Here is a 21,260-nt window from a genome sequence, read left to right as displayed (position 1 = left end):
TAAATTAATAAGTGCCAACGCACCACGCACTCACTCTAAGAACGTAAACAATTACACATGTGTACCATACTTTTTTATAACGCTTATGCATTTTTTAATTAAATTTAAGTATTTATACATAGAATTATTAAAATAATTGAATTAGAATTAATTTAATTGAATTAGAATTAATTGAATTGAATTAGAATTAATTGAATTGAATTAGAATTAATTTAATTGAATTAGAATTAATTGAATTGAATTAGAATTAATTTAATTGAACTAGAATTAATTGAATTGAATTAGAATTAATTTAATTGAATTAGAATTAATTTAATTGAATTACAATTAATTTAATTATAAAAATAATTTAATAATTCTATGTATAAAAAGTTTTTCCTTGAATAAAAATAATTTTGATAAGATAAAACCATTAACAAATATTTATTTACCTACCTAAGCTCAGATCTGAAAGCTGCAATATGTTTTACTGGTGGAATATTATTCCATTTTGTATGCTTATTATAGAATAGTTGTCAGTATTATTTTGTATGGATGTGCTACGATTTTAAAAATATTGAAATATAATTTTTATACAAAAAATATATTTATTTGTTTTATTACATAGTTTCTAAATGTATCTACCTTATTTTATAGTATAATCATTCGAAGATTTTTAATGTGTCTGGGGTCTGCTCTGTTCAGAGTGAAGACGAAAGCCAGATCTCTTTGGAATTTGAATTGGCAGACGTAGCAAAGATTAAAATATTTGTGAAAATAGAATTAGTGCACGGATCATATGGTATGTATGTAACTAAATTGGAAATCATATTAAATTTTCAACCTCATTCATCGGTGATTTTTCACCTAAATTTTATAAAAAGCAGGGATCCGAACCGTTATTTTTACTTTATCTATGTACGTAGTAACAATAGATGAAGTTTTGTGATCATGCGAAAATTTGAACTCGAGATTTTGACTGATTCAAACTCAGAATCGATTACTGATCACGTTTTCATGATCTAGAAAAAATGTGTGTGTGTGTGTGTTTTTGTGTGTCCGTGTATTTTGGGGATTTTTTGAACACCGTTAGTCCTATCGAACCGAAACTTAGTATCGGTTACTGAAATTCTTATCGACACGACGTTAATTTTTTTCAAATTTTTAAGTTGACCGGAAATGGTACCTCTCCTTATAGGTGTCATCTTTTTTTTTAAGTTTTTGAATACGATTATCTCCCAAACCGCTAACTTAATCGGATTAAATATTTTTTACATGTAATAGAAATAATAATTTTTATAACTTTATATTTTTTAAATATTTTTATCTGAACCGGAAGTAGTACTTTTACTCTAGAGAATCGAGGTTTTTTATGTTTTTCTCAGAAACCTTTTGGTTTATTGAACTTAAATTTCATATCTAGAAGTTTAAGCATAATACCAAGTTATATATAAAATTTAGTAAGCATCCCTCAACCGGAAGTGGCAGTTTACTCTTGTTCGATTTTTCTTCCACTATTTTTTTCGACCCTTTATACACGTGTGATCTTCACGAAAAAAATTAAGTATAATTCTTCTATTAGTGTGATGAAAATAAAAAAAATCACCAAATTTTTTAAACCGGAAGTGGGATTTTTATCTCCTAGAAAGGTCAAAAATATAGTCGCCTGGATCCTGTCCACACCCCTGAACGTATTAAGCTGAAAATTTATATTTGTGTTGTTTATGTACTAACTTAGATTTGGTAACGTTTTGGTCAGAATTTGTAAACCGGAAGTAGTATTTTTTTTTAAAGCAATATTTCATTATTTTTTAATTATTTTATTTTGACCTTTTAAATTATTTTAAGCGTCTTGATATTTATTGTGTATAATAAATATAGTGATTTTAAGTAAAAATTAAAAATAAAATCACCAAATTTAATGAACCGGAAGTGGGATTTTCTCCTCTTAGAAAGGTCAAAAATGTTGTCGCCTGGATCCTGTCCACACCCCTGAACGTATTAAGCTGAAACATTATATTTATATTGTTTATGTACTAACTTAGAGTTGCTAATATTTTGGTCAGAATTCGTAAACTGCAAGTAGTATTTTTTTTTAAAACAATATTTAATTATTTTATTTTGACCTTTTAAATTATTTTTATCCTCTTGATATTTAATGTGTATAATAATTATACTGATTTTAAATAATAAAAAAAAATTGAAAAAAATCCGAAAACCGGAAGTAGAACTTTTGTCTTGTGCAAGTTTCCATATATTTACGCTCAATTTGTATCGCTATCATAGTTATTAGTTCAATATCGAATTTTGTTTTGTAACCTTCTTATATTCCTCAAATACATAGATAAAGTCATGGGTTGGTCACACCCGAATTTTTTTCGTTCCGGTTCGGTAAAAAAAATGTATCGGTTCAGTTTCGGTTTTCGCTAATATTTAAATATTAGCAAGTTAATGTAAATACACCCACACCGTCTATACCTGTCTTTATACGACTTTTCACTGTAAATTATTATAATCATATATATACATAATTATAATGTCAAAGGAGAATATTTCCTATCGTGTGCAGCTTGCCGCTGATCTATAAGAAAAGTCATGTCTCGTCTGTGAACCATTTTTCGTGTCGAACAGTGTAATTAATATTCTGGTTTTCTTCATCTATTTCGGTTTCTAAAAAGTTGACAAATTTGATCATAACAGAGTAGATTTGTTTGATATAATATACATTCCTATGTTTGTCCATTAATTCTATCATTCCCAAAGTACATATATGTATGTATTGATTTTACCGACCCGAAAAAAATAATGGTTCCGTTTCGGTTTTCGTTCCGGCAAAAATAACGGCTAGTTCGGTTATTGGTTCGATTCTGATTCGAGTCCCTGGTTTCCACCATTTGATATAAGATGCATATTTTTTTTTTTTTTTTAAATGCTTTTTATTATTACGAAATTATGTTCACAATACATCTTATATCTATTTTAATAGCTACTGATCTACTGATCATTTTCTATTTTACAATTTAATTTAATTTGGTTATTAATCACAGTATTATATTATTCTAATGTTAATCTAAAGCATAATAGGAAAAAGAGCTCAAAAACCTATTAATATAAGATGCATATGTATAAAATTAATCACACTGAGCCATCTTTAGTATTTTTATAAAATGTCAATAGTATGAAATTTAAACATTAGTAATTTTCAACAAAATTTCAGTTTATATTGTGGGAAAAAAATTGAAATACAATTTCAAAAATATCACCGAATAATCAATTTTGTCAATTAATAAGAAATATCATACATACATATGTATATATGTACGTCCTGGGCTGAGGAAAGTTTCAAATATGTTTTTCATTATTACTTTGATCTCAATATTCAAATAAATGTATGTAAACAAGGAGTAATATGAATTATCCAAAACCATGTATAAAAACTTATTTTTTTACTTTAATTATGTACGCACTAATAACACTGTTCGACACGAAAAACGTTTCAGAGACGGGATATGACTTTTCTCATAGATCTATGCCCAGTGAACACGAATCTGGTAATAAAAAGTGTTGATTGGCTCGAGATTCGGAGATATATGTGTTTTTTAAATCGCGTGATTTTTCTATATCTTGGTGTTGTTCGGTCGATTTCTCAAAATCTATTAATTTTCTGTTCAAAATGAATACTGGAATCTAGAGTCGGGTATTTTATCTTTCATTTGTAGTACTTTTCAGCTTTCAAATCTCTCTAAGTAGTCATCCAGTTCAAATCAAAAGTCAAAATTACGTATTTTCACTTGTGATTTTTTCCCACTGTTAATACTATGTTATATTGAGTATTTTCTATTGAAACATGTTTATTAGGATAGTGTTCTGGCCACACTATTTTTTGATTTCGTTTAAAAGGGTTAATTGGATGTGTGGTGAATTTTAAACCGGTAAAATTGTGACCAAAAACTTCGTATTAGTAGAGCACAAATTTGTGTTGTGTGCGCTGCATTACTGTACGCTGCATCATGTGCGTCATTGTATACAACGATATAGTGGTCACAAACTTTTTTCAATGTGTTTTTAAATAATTTTGTAATTAAATAATTAGAAGGATTTGAATTTAATAATATATTTATTGAATACGAATATGTATAGCGTAAAAATAAGTATCAGTACATTTTAAGCACCTGAATAAAAATAAAAATAGACATGGAAAATAAAAACAAAAATCAAAATGAAATTAAATATGAAGATAATGAACATTGATCACTGATCACGTTTTCATGATCTAAAACAAATGTGTGTGTCTGTAATTATCGAATTTTATTTTGTGACCTTTATATTCCTCAAATACATAGATAAAGTCATTGGTTGGATCCGAATTTTTTAATCCGATTATCAAACTGAGAATTTGTTTAAATAAACATGTAAAATAATCGGCTACTTTAAATTTAAGATACATATACATACATATGTACATATGTATGTCATTTTATTTTATGAAATGAAATCTGAAGAATGATTTGATTTTGATTCTGAAATGTTTTTTATTGTTTATAAATTATGTTCATAGAACATCTATTATAATCGTTAATAATCTATGATTATTTTCTATTTTACAATTTATTTATTTTGTACTATTATTTTATTTTAATGTAAGTACATTATGCAGCATAATAGGAAAAAAAGTTCAAAAACCTATTTACAATTGTTAAAACTGAAGAATGAAAAAAAATTCATTTGTTTCATTGTTTATGATTTAAAATTTTCATAAAAATATCTAAAACCGACTAACCGACAGCAGAAACCTGCTAATGAATTATACAATGTTATAATGTATGTATGTACATACATATGTATATGTATGTATGTATGTATGCAGGGGCGGCTCGTGACTTTAAAAACAGGTGGGGCACAAGAAGGCCAAACCCCCCCTTCTTTCTACATATTTTTAAATATTTTTAGTGATATTTTATGCGAGGAAAATGACTTTAATTAACAAATTAAATTATCGACTTCGTTCATTATGTTTTCTAAAAAAGCCAAAATGTAATTAATAAAAAATATTTAATGATAAAATTGTCATATTGTGATTGACAATTTTAGCATACCTTCTAAAATATAGTTGAAAAGTCGAAAAACGTTGACGGTGTCGTGTATTTTTCGAATCGTATAGAGAATATAGACGACCGGGCTGACGTATTCTGCCGAAAAGAGACCTTAACGCAGCCAACTAAAATTGACCTTCAGTATACGGTAATACGAATCTTTTTTTCTCTGCTTCGACTGACTGTCTTACTCTACACGGTAAACGGACTAGTCATATGTAAACCAGTCACAGGACAACCGGTCGCTCTAGATCGGTCACACGTGATCACCCGTCACACTAAAACTGGTAACACCCTAAAACTGGTCACGAGAAATCTGGTCATACCCTAAAATCGGTCACGAGAAAACTGGTTGACCGACTTTAGGGTGTGACCAGTTTTTTCGTGACCAGTTTTAGTGTGACGGGTGATTACGTGTGACAGATCTAGAGCGACCGGTTGTCCTGTGACCGGTTCACATTTGACTAGTAATCACCGAACCCTCTACACACAGTGCCACTTGTAGTAGCGGCTAAACCGAAGCTGGCGACCACGGGACTACGGCAAATAAGCGACTGCCCTGAACTGAACTATGAACCGGTTCTGCTCACAGCGTGATGAGCTGGATAAAGAAACTCTTGACGAGAAATTAACAATATACAAAATTGTTTTTTTTTTTTGGTTAGGAGAGATATGTCTAGGGTAGTGCCCCGGTTACTCTTAAAGACGAGCCGCCACTGTATGTATGTATGTACATTATTACATACTTTGCCCATCCAAAACTGCTTGAAAGCAAAATACTGTAATCAACAATTGCTCAAGTCAGTAATAGTCTGGAAACAAAGGCAAGTTTAAATCTAATAGAAGTCGAATGAATAGAAAAATAAAAAAAATAGAATTACATACTAAAAAAATCTGAAAACTTTCCAGCATTGGATATTTTAATATCGAGGCAATGATTGGAATGATAAATTTCTAACATAACAAAATCGATGTAAAGTTTTTTCCCCTGTTCTTTTTCATAGTCTTTTACTCTCGGATCTTTACGCTATCTTCACTCACGTCATTCCCAATGTAAATTTTCTTTTCTCTTTGACGCGTTGGGATATACATATATGTACATATGTACATGCATACTTTGTGTATCGTAAACATCGTACTTCTTCTGAAATTCTTTCACGGTGCATCGCACCGACTCATTGTTTTTTATTTTATGATTGACTGTTCGTAGTTTGATTGAAAGATCATTTTGAAAAACTGTTAAATAACATTATGCGTTTATTTGTTATAAAAATACACGGCGACGTCATGACACGCAACTTTACCTAAATGGCGATAGAAACCAACTTGAATTATTGAACATTTGCGAGCTGCGACAGATGTGTGAATAGATCCAATCCTCGGAAACAAACGGCTCTCAAACTGCGACGACCAGAGGTCACCAATAAAATATTTTGTAAACATCGTTCACAATTCAGACAAATCATAGTTTATCACTTGTATCCTTGAATGGTTTAGATACATTTTGTATCTACTCACTCTACTACGTATAAACAGAAAATTTAACGTAATTCTGCCTAAAAAAACATTCTCACACGAGTAATTTTTTGACGCATTTCCGAAACTTTTATGATATTTATTTATTTTATTACATTTTATACCAGGAAGACCTTACAGGTAAGCCCCAATGCGCCTTCCTGGCCAATTACAAACAAAACATCATTTTTATTACACAAGTCACTGAATTACGAGACACTGAAAACTCGCAAATTAACGAGACATCTATGAATTGTACATAAATTTTATTGTACATTAATCATACTCAAATAGTGATGACATAGTAGGTAGGAAGGTTTTTAGCCAAATTTTAATCGAGAATCGTTTCAACAATGAAATCAGAGAAAATTGGCAAACTCTGATAGGAAACGATCAACCAGGAGTCACAAATCCTGGTCTGACCAGCAGCATTACAGATATACTCAGAAAAATTCTTTTCAATCGAGGTCAGCTCATGGGATCGAACCCAGCGCCTCTCGGTGCTAGGCAGAAGCCTAACGACTGGGCTATGCTGCTGGCTAATTGAATTGCTGGCTTATTGATATGAAGTGAAATGGAATTTTTCTAATATTTTTATTTTTATAAGGCTGTGACAAAATATTCCTAAATTAAACAACGCTTTGGCGACTTACTGGAATGTGATGCATTCGTAAAGCACAATGATGATACGTCCAGAAGAGCCAAATTATCAACGAGACACATAAATCAGATAATTATACTCCAGTTACCGACTCAACTGTAAATATTTTGTCCGTTGATTTAAAATTTTAAAATTTTTGAAAAGTATCGGATAGAATTTGAAAAGAGGAACAAAACTAGATTAACAAATCAATTAAGTTATATCGTTAACATATTAACATTCTCTAACATGCTCTTAATACGGTTCCCGGAAAGATGTACTAAATTGCACTGAATAGTAGCGCGGTTTCGAGAAGTCCTAATTTTCAAAGGCGCTCAAAAAAAACTTACGCAATAGAATTTCACAAAAAAGGTTAATACTCTCGGATAACATATGTACAACTACCCCTTGACGCTTTTTTGTGGAATTTTATTGCGTTATTTCTCCTTGAGCATCTTTGAAAGTTTGGATGTCTTGAGAGTGGAACTACATATCTCGAGTGCTTTTTTCCGGTCACCCTTAATACGATCCAGCTTTTTCGCCACCCTTGCCAAAAATAGGTTTTGTCACCCTTTATATTATTATATTGAAATATGATATTTTGACAGGGAATTTTTGTAGGTATTTTTAAAAAGTAAACGCCTTAAAAAATAAGACGTACATACATATGTATATGTATGTATAAGTATTTTATTACTTTTTAAATTATGTTTACTATACATCTTACATCTATTTTAATCTACTGATCTACTAATCATTTTCTATTTTACATTTTTTTTTTGGTAATTATTATCTTATTTTTTTGTTAATGTACAGGATAATGGGAAAAAGAGCTCAAAAATCTATTTACAATTTCAATTGGCCCAAATAAAATTTATATTGGAAGTCCATTAAATACATATGTATATCAACATTTGAGATGTTATGTAAAAAAAAATAAAACTTAAATTTCCGTCAGTCATTATGCAGATGAAGTTAAAACAAAATATTTTTAATAAATCGTAATTTCTAAAATTACCTTGCCTAGTCTTTTCTACTATTTCTGTGTCTGAGAAATGCTCACACCATTTTTTTTAATAATTTTACTGTAGTTACGATCCCAATTAAAATTTGACGCCAGTATTTTTCTCTTGAATCAATTTTAAAATTCATTGTTTATCAATTCCAACATTTATTGATGATCAACTTTCATGTTTTATATATATATTTTTGTTTTAATTTTTTTTTTCTTTACACCGATTTTTGCCGCCCGCTAAATCTGCCGCTCCGGACAAATGTCTGGATTCCCCCCCTCCCCTTCTTGTACATGGGCCTGTGTAAGTGCTAGTAGATGTAGGTACTTACTGATAATGAAATAATTTTCTAAAAAGGAAAATGGAAAACCTTAATCAGGCAGATCGTCCCTATGCAGTGGAAAAGGCAAACTACACGCATGTGGTTACATGACCTTAGGTATCATTAACCAGCTTTAGTAAACTCCGTAAGTATCTTATAACTTTATAAGAAGCGGTTATACACATATGTAGAATTTTCATCTCGTTTTTGTCTATACATGCATACATTGAAAATCTGTTTTGCAATCGGATAAAAGGCTAAACAGCACTAATTGCGCTAGTCCGCCATTAGAATGTCGGCAATAAAAAGCTCTCACGCGCACAGGTGTTTGTCGGATTCGTTAGCGCCATGTTTCCTGACCGTTTGGAAATCACTGATGTGCCGCAGCTTCTCAAGTGGGCCGAGCTGTTGTAGGCGATTGCTTCAGGAATAATGATTAGCGGAGTAGGCTGAGGTCTGCAACGCCATAAGGTCCGTGGGCTGCTGAGACATATGCAAACAGAACTCAACTGGGCGAGGCCAATGTCTAATCCTACAATAATATTTACTAAAAACTACTCAATTACTACGATCTACGATTGAGCAACGATTCTTACTACCATCCCAGACTGTTGAAGATATGTAGAACTCTGGAGAGTGATGAATGCGTGATGATGCTTACTATAGTTCTCTCAGCGATTGGCAGCAAATCATAAATAATGCTTAGTTGAAAAATTTACCGAATAGAATCGAACTTACACACTCAATGTAGTTTTGACAGGTGGATTAGTTTCACCGCTCATCATTGGCTCACCTGGCAATGACTGGTATTTTCGGAGCTGACTTCTTCGTTTTGAGTTTTCAAGTTATCGTAAATCTACAAATTAAGAATCTGTCCTACATTCTTCTTAGAAATAAAAATTCTAAAATTTTTTTTATTATTTATTTAAAAAAATGTTTTTATATTTTCATTGAGGGGTTGCCCCGAGGTGACACTTAGGGTCTGACCGCACTATACGACAACCGAACGATCCGAAACTTCACAAAAGTGTGCGACAATATTAGGTAAACCGCACTTGAACGACAGCGATGCGACACTCTGCAGTAAATCATGTCAATCATTCGTTCGGTAACTCGGAGCAAAATGGACGCTATTATAGTATCTTTGATATGCGAAGAAGAAAAACAATCGAGAAAAACCAAAAGATTATGCCTATATGCTATTTCAAAGTCACGATATGAAGAAGGAGAATAATTGTCGCAAGGCAACCCCCACTCAACGACACTGCGTCACGTCGCAAACGACACCTTGCGTCAAAGTTGGTCGAAAAGACAATTTTGACGCAAGGTGTCGTTCTACGTCATGCAACACTCGTGCAGCGCGTTATGTCTCATACAATTTCATACAAACAATATTTGGTCACGTACTGTTGTGAAGTGTTGGATCGTTCGGTTGTCGCATAGTGCGGTCAGAGCTTTATGGCCAACTTTGTGCATATCTAATATATAATTTCGAAAGAGACTTTGTATATTTGTATGTTTGTTTGGTTCGTAAAATCCGTGATGTTCAATTTAATAAAAATACAAATGAATATTCAAATAACTTTCAATAAAATAAAACTAATCAAATAAATTTATAAAATGTTTACTATTAGATTGGCCATTTTTGAGCGGTTTATATTACAAATACCGAGCGAAACCGGGTAAAAACACTAGTGTACTATTTATAATTTTATAAGTTTAAAATTAAATTCAAATAATGGTGACAAATTTGATAAAAACCATTTCAACAATGAAATCAGATATATTGGTAAACTTTGATAGGAAACGATCGACCCGAAGTCATATTATCCAAGGTTGGGCCAGCAACGCTGGATCATGGCCCGAAGCGTGACCCCCCCCCAGTTGTTGGCATTATACGCTAACTACTCAGCTATGTCTCCGGCTGTAATATTGTAGGATTTGGTTGTCAGGAGACAGACGTATAGTAAAATGCGACTCGTTGGGTTCAACACGTTGTTTATTACTTGTAGAGCCACAATGAACTGTCCGTCACTACATCTTACCAACCTCATCATTCATTCTACTCATGCGTGCCAACTTAATCATTCATATTTGCATTATTCTAGGTTATAAAACTAAATCCCGTACTGGTAATATACTTTTAGATATATCTTTCAATTCTTGAGAGGTTTTAAAAAATTAATGTAAGAAATAAACATGCCTTCAATTCAAATAATTTTACTCTTGCATCCAGTGGCTGATCATCACACAGGCGCAATAGGCGCTCGTCTAGGGACGAGCCTCCAAAAGACCCCGAAAATTATAATGCATTACTGAATTTTTAATATATTTTTTTTAATTTTGTAAATATATTTGAATGTCTGCAAAAATATATCATTTATTTTGGGAGGAGGGGGAGGGTCCCACAAAATCAATTCGCGCGAGTTGATCCGCCATTGCTTGAATCTATAAAATCTTAAATAAATATAAAATAGCAATAACAACGTTGTAAATATGACTGTAAAAGAAATATGATAAATTAATCATATTTTTTCAATATCTATGTACATATATTATATGTATGTATGTACATTAAGTTCCATACATTTAGTTAGTTAGATCATCAATGCATTATTCATTTGGTCTTTCTTGCTTTTTGATTTCTGTTGAATACTTCGGCACATCGACAGCTTATACAGATTTTCATTCCAAATTGACCCATTTTCATTTGAAATTAACCCTTTTTCATTTGAAATTGACCCTTTTTCATTTCAAATTAAACCTTTTCCATTTGAAATTGACCTTTTCTCAATGTTATTTGAAATGAAAAAGGGTCAATTTGAATTGAATAAGGGTCAATTTGGAATAAAAAACCTACATAATACACATAATAATTAAATTTCAATTTCATCAAAATTAGCTCAGTAAGTAATCTATCGGGTCGTGCTTGAAATTAACTGGGTTTTTCTCCATCGATTCTTTACATTTGAATTGGACGTAGTTTTAATGAAACGCACATAGCCCACACGAGTAACCTTTTGTACAACAAACGGCTGTTAGATTAATGAAGTTACGGAAGTTAAAAATTTACTCACACAAGCCAGTTTGAAAAAGAAAATCTAATTGAAATCCTACCTAACAATATTGGCGAATATTGCGAAAAATCGAAACGCGCAACAATTCATTGGCAACATCCATCATTAATTCCGAGTTACGCTAACTCATGAAATATCGACTCGAACACGAAATGCATCGTGAAAAAGGTAGGCGAGTGAAATGTGTGACGATGCAAATGAGAAGAAAAACCGTCGACGATTTCCACGGTCCTCGGTTCAACGCTCTTGCCGCATTGTTGTTCGAATTATCGAGTTTTGCATTCCGAGGGGTCTCCGGGTGAAATCGACCGGTCCACGTGGAATGGCGTCTCTACACCTCCACCGTTTGAATCTCCACGTATGATAGATAACATATCACAGGTTAGTTTTGTCTTGGACGTTTGCGTTGTCCATTCACGCGGCCGCATTGTTGCACGGAATGAATGAAACGAGAGAGCCAAGGCCGACTCGAACAGATGGAGCGAAATGTGGAAACGATCCATCACGATCTATCAGCCCACGGATCTGTAGTGCTTCGTGGCCACCAGTGCTGAGGTGCTGCTGTGGATGTGACAAACCAGTACCGAAACTTTGACGTATACCAAGTTGTGAGTGATCGATCTTTTGAGATGATTCGACTTGTATTAATTCCTCAAATGGACAGCGACACAGAGTGGGGAAAAAGACTCGACAGAATTATGGTGGGTGTAAATTCGGCAGCTGCTTGCCAAAAGTATGTATGTATGTTGCAGGTATTGGAAAATAGTCCACAAACTCAAACCAGCAGCGTGGACTATTGGTTAGCATATATGCTTTCGAACATAGTGGTCACGGGCTCAAGTCACACTGGTTGCTGCTGGCCGGACCTTGTTTGTGGCTCCAGGTCGATCGTTTCCTATCAGAGTTTTCCAATTTATCTTTTTATTGCGTGGTTTAATTTAGCAGCGTGGACAATTGGTTAGCATATATGCTTTCGAACATAGCGGTCACACGGGTTCGAGTCCCACTGATTGCTGCTGGCCAGAACTTGGTTTGTGGCTCCAGTTCGATCATTTCCTATCAGAGTTTGCCAATTTATCTTTTTATTACACGGTTTAATTTAGCAGAGTGGACTATTGGTTAGCAAATGTATGTATATGCTTTCGAAAATAGTGGTCACGGGTTCAAGTCCCACTGGTTGCTGCTCGTGAGACCTTAGTTTGTGACTCCAGGTCGATCGTTTCCTATCAGAGTTTGCCAATTTATCTGGTTTTCATTGAAAACGCAATTTTCCAGTTTTCAGCATCTTGGATTTCGCTGATTCATATAAAAATGCTTCAAATTTGTCCATAAATGTCTCGCGAATTTCAAGTTTTTCAGCATCTCGAAATTTGACGATTTATATTAAAAATATCCTTCGAAGTTTATGCTTTCAAACCGAGTGGTCACGGGTTCAATACCTGCCTGGTGCTGCTGGCCAGACCTTGACCAATACCCAATCGTTTCATATCAATGAAAATCAGTTAAATTGGCAAACACTGATAGAAAATGATCTACCTGGAGTCACATATCCAAGGTCTTGCTAGCAGCACCGGGCAGGTATAGAACCCGTGACCTTGGTTTGAAAGTATTAAATGTATGTAATATAAATAGCCAGCAGTTTGGCTTAATGGTAGTGTATATATTTAGCACCACTGCGATCGCTGGTTCGATTCACCAAAAAATTGCTGGTTAGATTTGGGGGTTTATGACTCCAAATCGATCGTTTCTCTATCAGAGTTTGCCAATTTTATCTAATCATTGTTGAAACGATTCCTGAAAATTGGTAATATATCCTTTCCTGTGGTCACAAAAATCTTTGTGTTTAATTTGTAGAAATTATGCACAGAAATCTGAAATCTATAGATGTCTCTATAATTTTGTGTTTATTGTGTGTATAAAAATTGTAATAATAATTGTGCACAAAAACAAAAAATAATCCATAGATGTCTCTATGATTATTATTTCTGTAATTGATTAATTATTGTATTCGATGTTTATTGAACGTACTTTATACGTTGTCTGACCATTCAACGTATTGTATACGTTGTCTGACTGTTCTCGTACACTCGTCGCATTGGAGCGATCTGTAATGACGAGTGTACATTGATTGTAATAAAAAATAAATAAAATAAAACGATAGGTACTTATATGTGTATGTTTTTATAGTTTATTTTTTAAAACAAATGACCAAATGACAAACCCATGAGTCGAACGGCAACTATAACATCTAAGAACATCATAGGTAAGGCAATTTAACTGGTGACTCCTAAGATTTTGTATGACATCTATGATCAAATTTTGTCAATCTCAATAGAAATACTCAAGACTATTGATAAAACCTGATGAAGTTTCTCGATTTTTACAAGGCCCAAAAGTTCATTTCAGAACTACTCTAACGAAGTTCTATCAGATATGTATGTAAATCGAAGCCTGTGCCATCATCATCACATCATCTCAAAATCAGAAACAAAAGCATTGATCGCTCTTCCTTGTATTGTGCAATTTGCATTGTATGCAAATCTAGCATTTACAAGTGTCCAAGACGAAAGAAACAAAAAAAATCAAAGCATTCATAGAGCGAATAGATATTATTAATGTTTTGAATGTTTTATTCAAATCTAGAGAACTACCTACAACTCTGGTTGAAACGATATCATCGATTCGGTTATAATTAATTTAGCCCACGCTCACAGTTTTTGGACACCTATTCAAATTTTCGAGTCTACGCTCGAATGACGATCGCTTTCGATTATTTTAATTTAATTAGAATATACTCATATATGTCGGATTTTAAAATTTTGCTAAGATTTATGTCGCTCGAGTCGCATTAGCATCGAAGTGTCGGATTAACATTTTTGCAAAACGATTGCGAATGTCGCGCGTGGGAGTGGTGCCCCATGAAAGTGCACGCTTCCATTTAATAAATGTCCACTGTGTCTCGTTAGAAAGCATGTTATTTATTATGCTATATCAAAAATGAGCCAAGTCGTGCTCGGATATAAGTATATCAAGACAATGAGGCAACCCAGCCTTGGGCGTCGACAAGTGTCTCTGAGAATATTTTTTTTTTTTATTTGGCAAATTCGAGCACCTGTAGAAGTATGGCAATAGCTTATAATGGACCAACTTGCTATACTTGTACAATCAAACAATTTCGTTTTCAAATTGCATGCATTTCAAATTTATATTGGAAAATATTATTTTCAATTCGAATGTAGTCGGATTTTGTAACGCTCCAGAACTTTTTCAAACAACCAAAATGGACCTATAAATTTTCACCATTTGAGTTGTGGCAGCAGACTTCACTACCAGCGTATCGTCATTGGACCAGATAGAGGGACTAGGGTAGTTCCCTAAATTTTATGTAATAAATTTTAAAATATCAACAATTCAATTACTATAAATTTAAATCGTTGTCCATATTGATATTTTTCACTTAGATTAGCAAATTTCAGAAACTAGAATCGGCCCTAGTTGAGGTAGTGGATTGTTATGGTATGGTCCGCCGCGTCATTCGTTTGCACGGACTTGCCATCTCAATTCCGTTCCTTTCGCGACAAAACATTTTAATTTACTTATCTCTTCAAGAATTTATTGAATTTATTGAATATCTATCAAACATCATAATGATTTTTTTTTGTTAAAATAGCAAATATTTACATAGAACTTCTTGAGTGCAAATATGGCAAGGGACTCAGCTCACGAAATAATTCCCTCGGAACAAATATCGAAGCCTTGGAATGTTGCATTCTTGATCGATTTTGTGGCAAATTATTCATTAGATAAGTTTTGCAGGCAAAAAAGATGTTATTAAGGAAGGTAAGCTACTTAGGATATTTCTGTTAGCACAAAAATAGAAAATTATACTCAAATTATCACTTCAAGACAGATTATTATAATTCAAAAATAAAAAATTATGTACTTTATATATTTTTGTCCATACCAAGTCCCCTGCTTTAAAAGTCACGGCATGCCATTGATTCATACATATTTGGATATTAAATCTTTGTAATGTACAGAATTTGAGAGGGTTGTGAAGATACATCGTGTTAGAATCATGAATGTAATACATAAGCAAAATATTAAGAATTATTATAGTGAAGTAAACGGTAAATGGATTATTTCGCACATTGCGATCGCGCGCACGAAAATCGTGAATATCGAATATCTGGAACTTGACTTCTCATTAATATGATAATTCGTGTGGTTAACTCTCGATGGATGGAATTTTCGGGTGCCAGATGTTCCGTGATCGAAATTTAAGTGACGTTTGCGAGATCACTTTGTGCGGAATAATCACTGAACCGAAGCAAACGGTAGATCAGACAACTTGCCTTAACTCTGTATCCCATAATCTTACATATAAAACCGAAACGGCGTCTGTAATTCATTTCTGATTAGCTGTCGTCAAAGTCGTTTATGATTGGCTGGCTTTGGTCTAAGACGTTTGTGATTGGTCGTTGGTTAAATAATATTATTTTTCTTAGATTCAAAAAAAATTAAGAAAAAAACAAATGAAGATTTTTTTCATGGTTCGACGGCATTTTCACTACTAAACATTCTCACTACTGCATTTTCATTTCAAGTTACTTTTATTATATCAGTGCTAAAACGGAAGAGATCGTCAAAAGTAGAATCGAGTAAAGCCGGGTAACACCACTAGTTGCTTATATAGACAATTTTTTTATAGAGCAATAAAACTTTGGATAAGCTATGAGCAATCAGACAACATAAAACTTCACTTGATGTCAATTCAACACAACATTAAATCTGCCACTATAATCAACTCTACAATATAATGCCCTTAATCAATGTCATCCGTTTCATTGTCTCTAAAACATTGACTGCTATGACATTAAAACAAGAGCAAGGTCTCGCTGTTTATGAATTATACATTTTAAAGCCGAGCTAATTAGTGTCCTTTTATTCGACGGCATTGACATTGATATACAAACTTTTTTTATAATAAAACAACGACACGCATTAAGCTCATTAGACAACTCGCATACGTATGTACATATGTACATACATATATTGCAGTCAATTTCGATGACAGATGAACTGATCATTCGTCATCGAGCAAGTATGCAGATCGCGATGTAGGCTTGAATTAAAGGAAAAGAAAGAAAACAGAATGATTCGATAGTGAGATCATCATACGATAAGAAAGTGTAATGTTTCTAAGCAGCATACAAATTTGTACTGTGTTGGGTTTTATATACCAAGTACTAAATTTTCTTAAAAAAAATGTGGCACATATAAGGATATGACCTAAATGAAAAATTCTATTACAAAGATCGAATTTTAAGTATATACTTATTTATCGTAAATCATAGTTCACTCAAATTTACTTATATTGCAGGATTTGGTGGTGAAAGTGAATATGTATTTACAAATGTATATTGTGAAATAGTTTGTTGTTTTTTATAGGTTATGTGTATAGCAAGGAAGCGCCGGCGCCTGAAGAGTGGGGGCGGCTCCCCCGCATCTGGGGCTCCTCAATGATGACGATCGTGGTGATGATGGTGGTGGCTGTCGAGGGTTACGTAATCGTGGTCTGGACCGCAGCCTCCGGAGCCCCCGACAGGTAGAGGCGCGCAGGTGAGCCAACGCGCACACATGCAACAATGGAAAGCAGTGGCGTTACATCTTACTTCGTGACATTTTCATTTGAAAATATCTATTGAAATTTATTCAATTACCATAATTTTAGATAATATTCAAGTAAAAAAGGAAAATTGAAAGAAATGTGTGTTTTCACATTACCTTTAATATTAATATTGTTTTTAATTGATAGATTTACACATTGAAAATTAATAAATTAAATCACAAATTGATTATTTTGTTACAAAAATTAAAAAAAAGGTAGATTTCTGCAAAAATTACAACATCCATATTTAATTTTTCTTCCAAATTTGCAACACTGTCACGCTTCTTCTCCGTTTGAAAAAATTATAGTTATAGGTCACTTGAATTAAAATATATATACATATAATAGTCTATGCTAGGGACGGCCTTCTACAGACGGGGGCCGGCTTTGAGCAAAACTTGGGCCTCAAAAAACAGACCTCACGTACGCGAGACGGTAATGCAAGTGTCAAAATATATATTGCAATAAGTAAGACTATATAATATATTGCCAATATATTGCAATAAGTAAAAAAAAACATATTGCAACAAATTATATCTTTCCTTCTTTTTCATTTTTCGGAGCCCCTTCGTGTACAGGATACAGGGGCCATGTTTCCGTTGCTCCCCTAATGGTAAGAACACACTCAAAAGTGCAGGACGAGACGTTTAGATAAACTCCAGCTGTCAGAGGCGTTTCTTCATATCGTTAATAATTCTAATTTTATTATTTCAACAAGTTTGTCCTACATTTATTCAAATATGGGAATCACCGTTATCGATCACTTTCAAACCTATGACAATACAAAGATAAAATATCACCGAAAACACTTCAGGGGGTGAGGTTTGCGAAGAGACGCGACTATACAGATTTGATCTACCAGCGTTTTTTTCTTGTATGTGCAAAACTATCCAAAAACAACACGTGCCACATACCTCTCTGTGTGCTTTTACCTCAAGTTGGCCGGCCCTGGTCTACACAATTCTCCAATCTTCCAAAACATACATCTATCCAAAATTCTATACAATATCACTCATTTATTAATATCAGAAAAATAAACTATCAAGGCTGTGTTGATTAAGACAGTATGAAAAATGACCATAAAAAACGCATTAGAATATCTTCATATATAATAAATATTTAAAAAAATTTCATAATCAAAATCGTGAAGTGATATCCACATTTTTCACGCTTTGTAGATCTAACCTTCATTTAAAAATACTTGAGCATTTTTTATCACCGTTCAAACAATCAACTAAATTGAAAAATCGCATCGCACATGGCAATCAATTTTCAGTCACATAGCAACCCACTGACAAAAGTAACAAACCGCACCACAACCAAATTCAAATGAGCAGTTTTAAAGAGATCCACCCGTCAAGTGAATTGGTGAATTTTGGACAGTTGCTAGTTGTCAAATACGACTTAAATATTATATCCACGTACCGCCTCTGTGCACTGGAGTGCTTCAACATGGCGGGCCGAGTGTTTGGCGACCGCTAACGGCAGTCGCAACCGGTGCTTCAACCGGTTCGTACGCGTTCTTTTCTCGTTTAGACTAACCGGAAAATTCGCCTGCATCCCTCAAAGTGTTCTTCAAACCCTATCAGGTCGGCACCCCTTGCCTCGCCAGTGTTTCTAAACGTTGCGACGGTACAGATCGAAAGAAAACTGTTTTTCCTTCGCGAAACCGCCGACCGAAAAGTAACATCAACGCGCTAAAAGAACCAAACCCGGTCCGATTATTCATTCATACTTACGTTCGTAACTAAATACGAAACACGTGTTTGTATCTAATGTCATTTCACAACTTCCGGTCGTGTCTACTAATGGTATTATTAGTGTGTTGTGAATATGAGGTTTTCGTTGAATTTAATTATTGAACTTTTATATAAATGTTCTCCCCCTTGTTTGTGAAATACACAGGTTGACGTTTCGTATTGTGTTTTATCGTTGAGTATTTATTTGTATAGAAATACATGCAGTTTTTTTGACAGTTTAATGTTTCCGTTCATACATATTATGCTTTTGTTAATTTTGAAGGGTTTGATATTATCAATTAGCTAATTCGATTGTTAAAAATTCATAATTTTCTCTTAGAACTTTGAGTGTGTCGATATATACTAGTATGGCTTTAGCACCAGGCATTACTCAGATAAATTTATTTTTGTATCTCGAAGCATAAAATACCAAGTCAAGACAGTAATGCTTAAATGATCAATACTTGGTAGGGTGAAGTCATTATTGTTGAACCTTTTTATTATAATTAATATAAAATTTGATTAATTAAAACACTGAATACTAGTTTCACTCTATTCTACAAAACAAGAGATGCAATCAGTCAGTAATATTTTGACAACAGGAACTTTCGTATGAAGAATTGTAAAACATGCATTGTATATAAAATATTTACGATGTTTCGAATATGTTAATAACTATGCTAAATGCGGATTGAATCTATTTTGACATTCTCTTTTCAAAAGATTTCTGGAAAATATCAAATTTGAAATTTAAATTTGAAGTAATATTATTATGTATATACATATGTATAAATCAAAGAGACATTTTGAATATGCCAAAATATTCATGATATCATTATTTTTTTTATTGTTTGAATTGCAACACTAATGTCGTTAAATGAGTACGCTTTTTCCGAGCATTGCGCAAGTTTGTGTTCAAACTTTGCAACACATGTCCATATGTAACTTTGAGCAATGGATGTTTTATGTCTAAATCATAATCTAAAATCGTATACCTCGAAAAAATTTATGCTAAACGTGAGATCATAGCATAAATCCTCAAACACAGGATTCATGCTATGATTTTGGTACAGTATTTCGAAATATTCACGTAGCGTTACGTCCTCACGTCTAAAATCTAAAAAAAAAGATCTTAATGGATTGTACTAAATATCAAATACGCGTGTCATAAAATTATATGCCCATTTCCTTTCGAAAATTCCGTACATGGAAGGTATCTTTTAACACCGTCGTTTGTTGCTAATCAACATCATCATCAACCGTTTCTATGTATGTACATGAAAGTGTGTACCGTTTATCCTTTCGTTTATTTATTTCTACTCGTTTTCCCATTTCCATCATCCCACGACATTAATGCATCATCTTATGGCTTTGTAAATGGTATTTGTTACAATTCGAATCCTTCATGTCATGTCATGTCGTCTAGTTAGCGTCCTGCCCATTGCCATTTTAAGCCCACCATTAGTCACACTTCTTATCTAAGTGCGTATCTTTCATGTCCTTACTCTAAGCATATATGTACCTATATATATGTATATGTACATTATACTTCGATCAATACTTCTCTGTAACACTTAATATTAACATTCAAAGGCGAAGTTTCGCATACATATACTCGCCAATATTGAAAAGAAAAAGATATTGAACTTTCGTATTCTTCAGTCACAGATTCATAGTTTAAATCGGTTGTAATTTGTCAGCACTTAGTTTAGCAAAAATAGTCCAACCCACGTGATATTATATATAAATATACAACAGGATGTTGTTTTTCGTATTGATTGTTATTATCAAATTACATACTAGATATGTAGTTGTCAAAATATTATTAATATATTATATAGGTACATATGGGAACGTTTTAGGGCGCAGACATATTGAATCGTACGGCACGGCTTGCTTAGATAGACTACAGCTGTTATGGGCGTATCCTCATGTTATTGTTAATTCGTACGATCTTACTATTTCGATAAGTTTCTTCTAAATTTCTTCAAATCCGAATCACCGTTATCGATCACTGTCAATACAAGGATAAAATATCACCGAAAACACTCCAAGGGGGTGAATTTTGGCTTGGATTGCCATATTTTTCAAGCGTATTTTTTACATGTGCAAAACTATCAAAAAAACACGTTCCGCGTACCACTATGTGTGTCTGTGCCCTTATTGTGGAAATATATCATATTTTAATGTCACCCAAATTTTCGCTGATCA

General features: G+C 33.2%; 1 protein-coding gene across 1 annotated transcript in view; it reads left to right on the top strand.

Moving 5' to 3' along the window:
• Nucleotides 1–18,793: 18,793 nt before the first annotated feature.
• Hil (peptidase hillarin) overlaps nt 18,794–21,260 on the top strand; it is a 57,946-nt gene continuing 55,479 nt past the window's right edge. Inside the window, exon 1 of the mRNA XM_077443676.1 lies at nt 18,794–18,899. The gene's annotated coding sequence lies outside the window, so the exon portion shown is untranslated. The remainder of the gene's footprint in view (nt 18,900–21,260) is intronic.

This window comes from Arctopsyche grandis, chromosome 13, assembly GCF_051622035.1.
Source record: "Arctopsyche grandis isolate Sample6627 chromosome 13, ASM5162203v2, whole genome shotgun sequence".
Lineage (NCBI taxonomy): Eukaryota > Metazoa > Arthropoda > Insecta > Trichoptera > Hydropsychidae > Arctopsyche > Arctopsyche grandis.
Note: the sequence above shows the minus strand (reverse complement) of the source record. Positions and strands in the feature narration are given on the sequence as shown.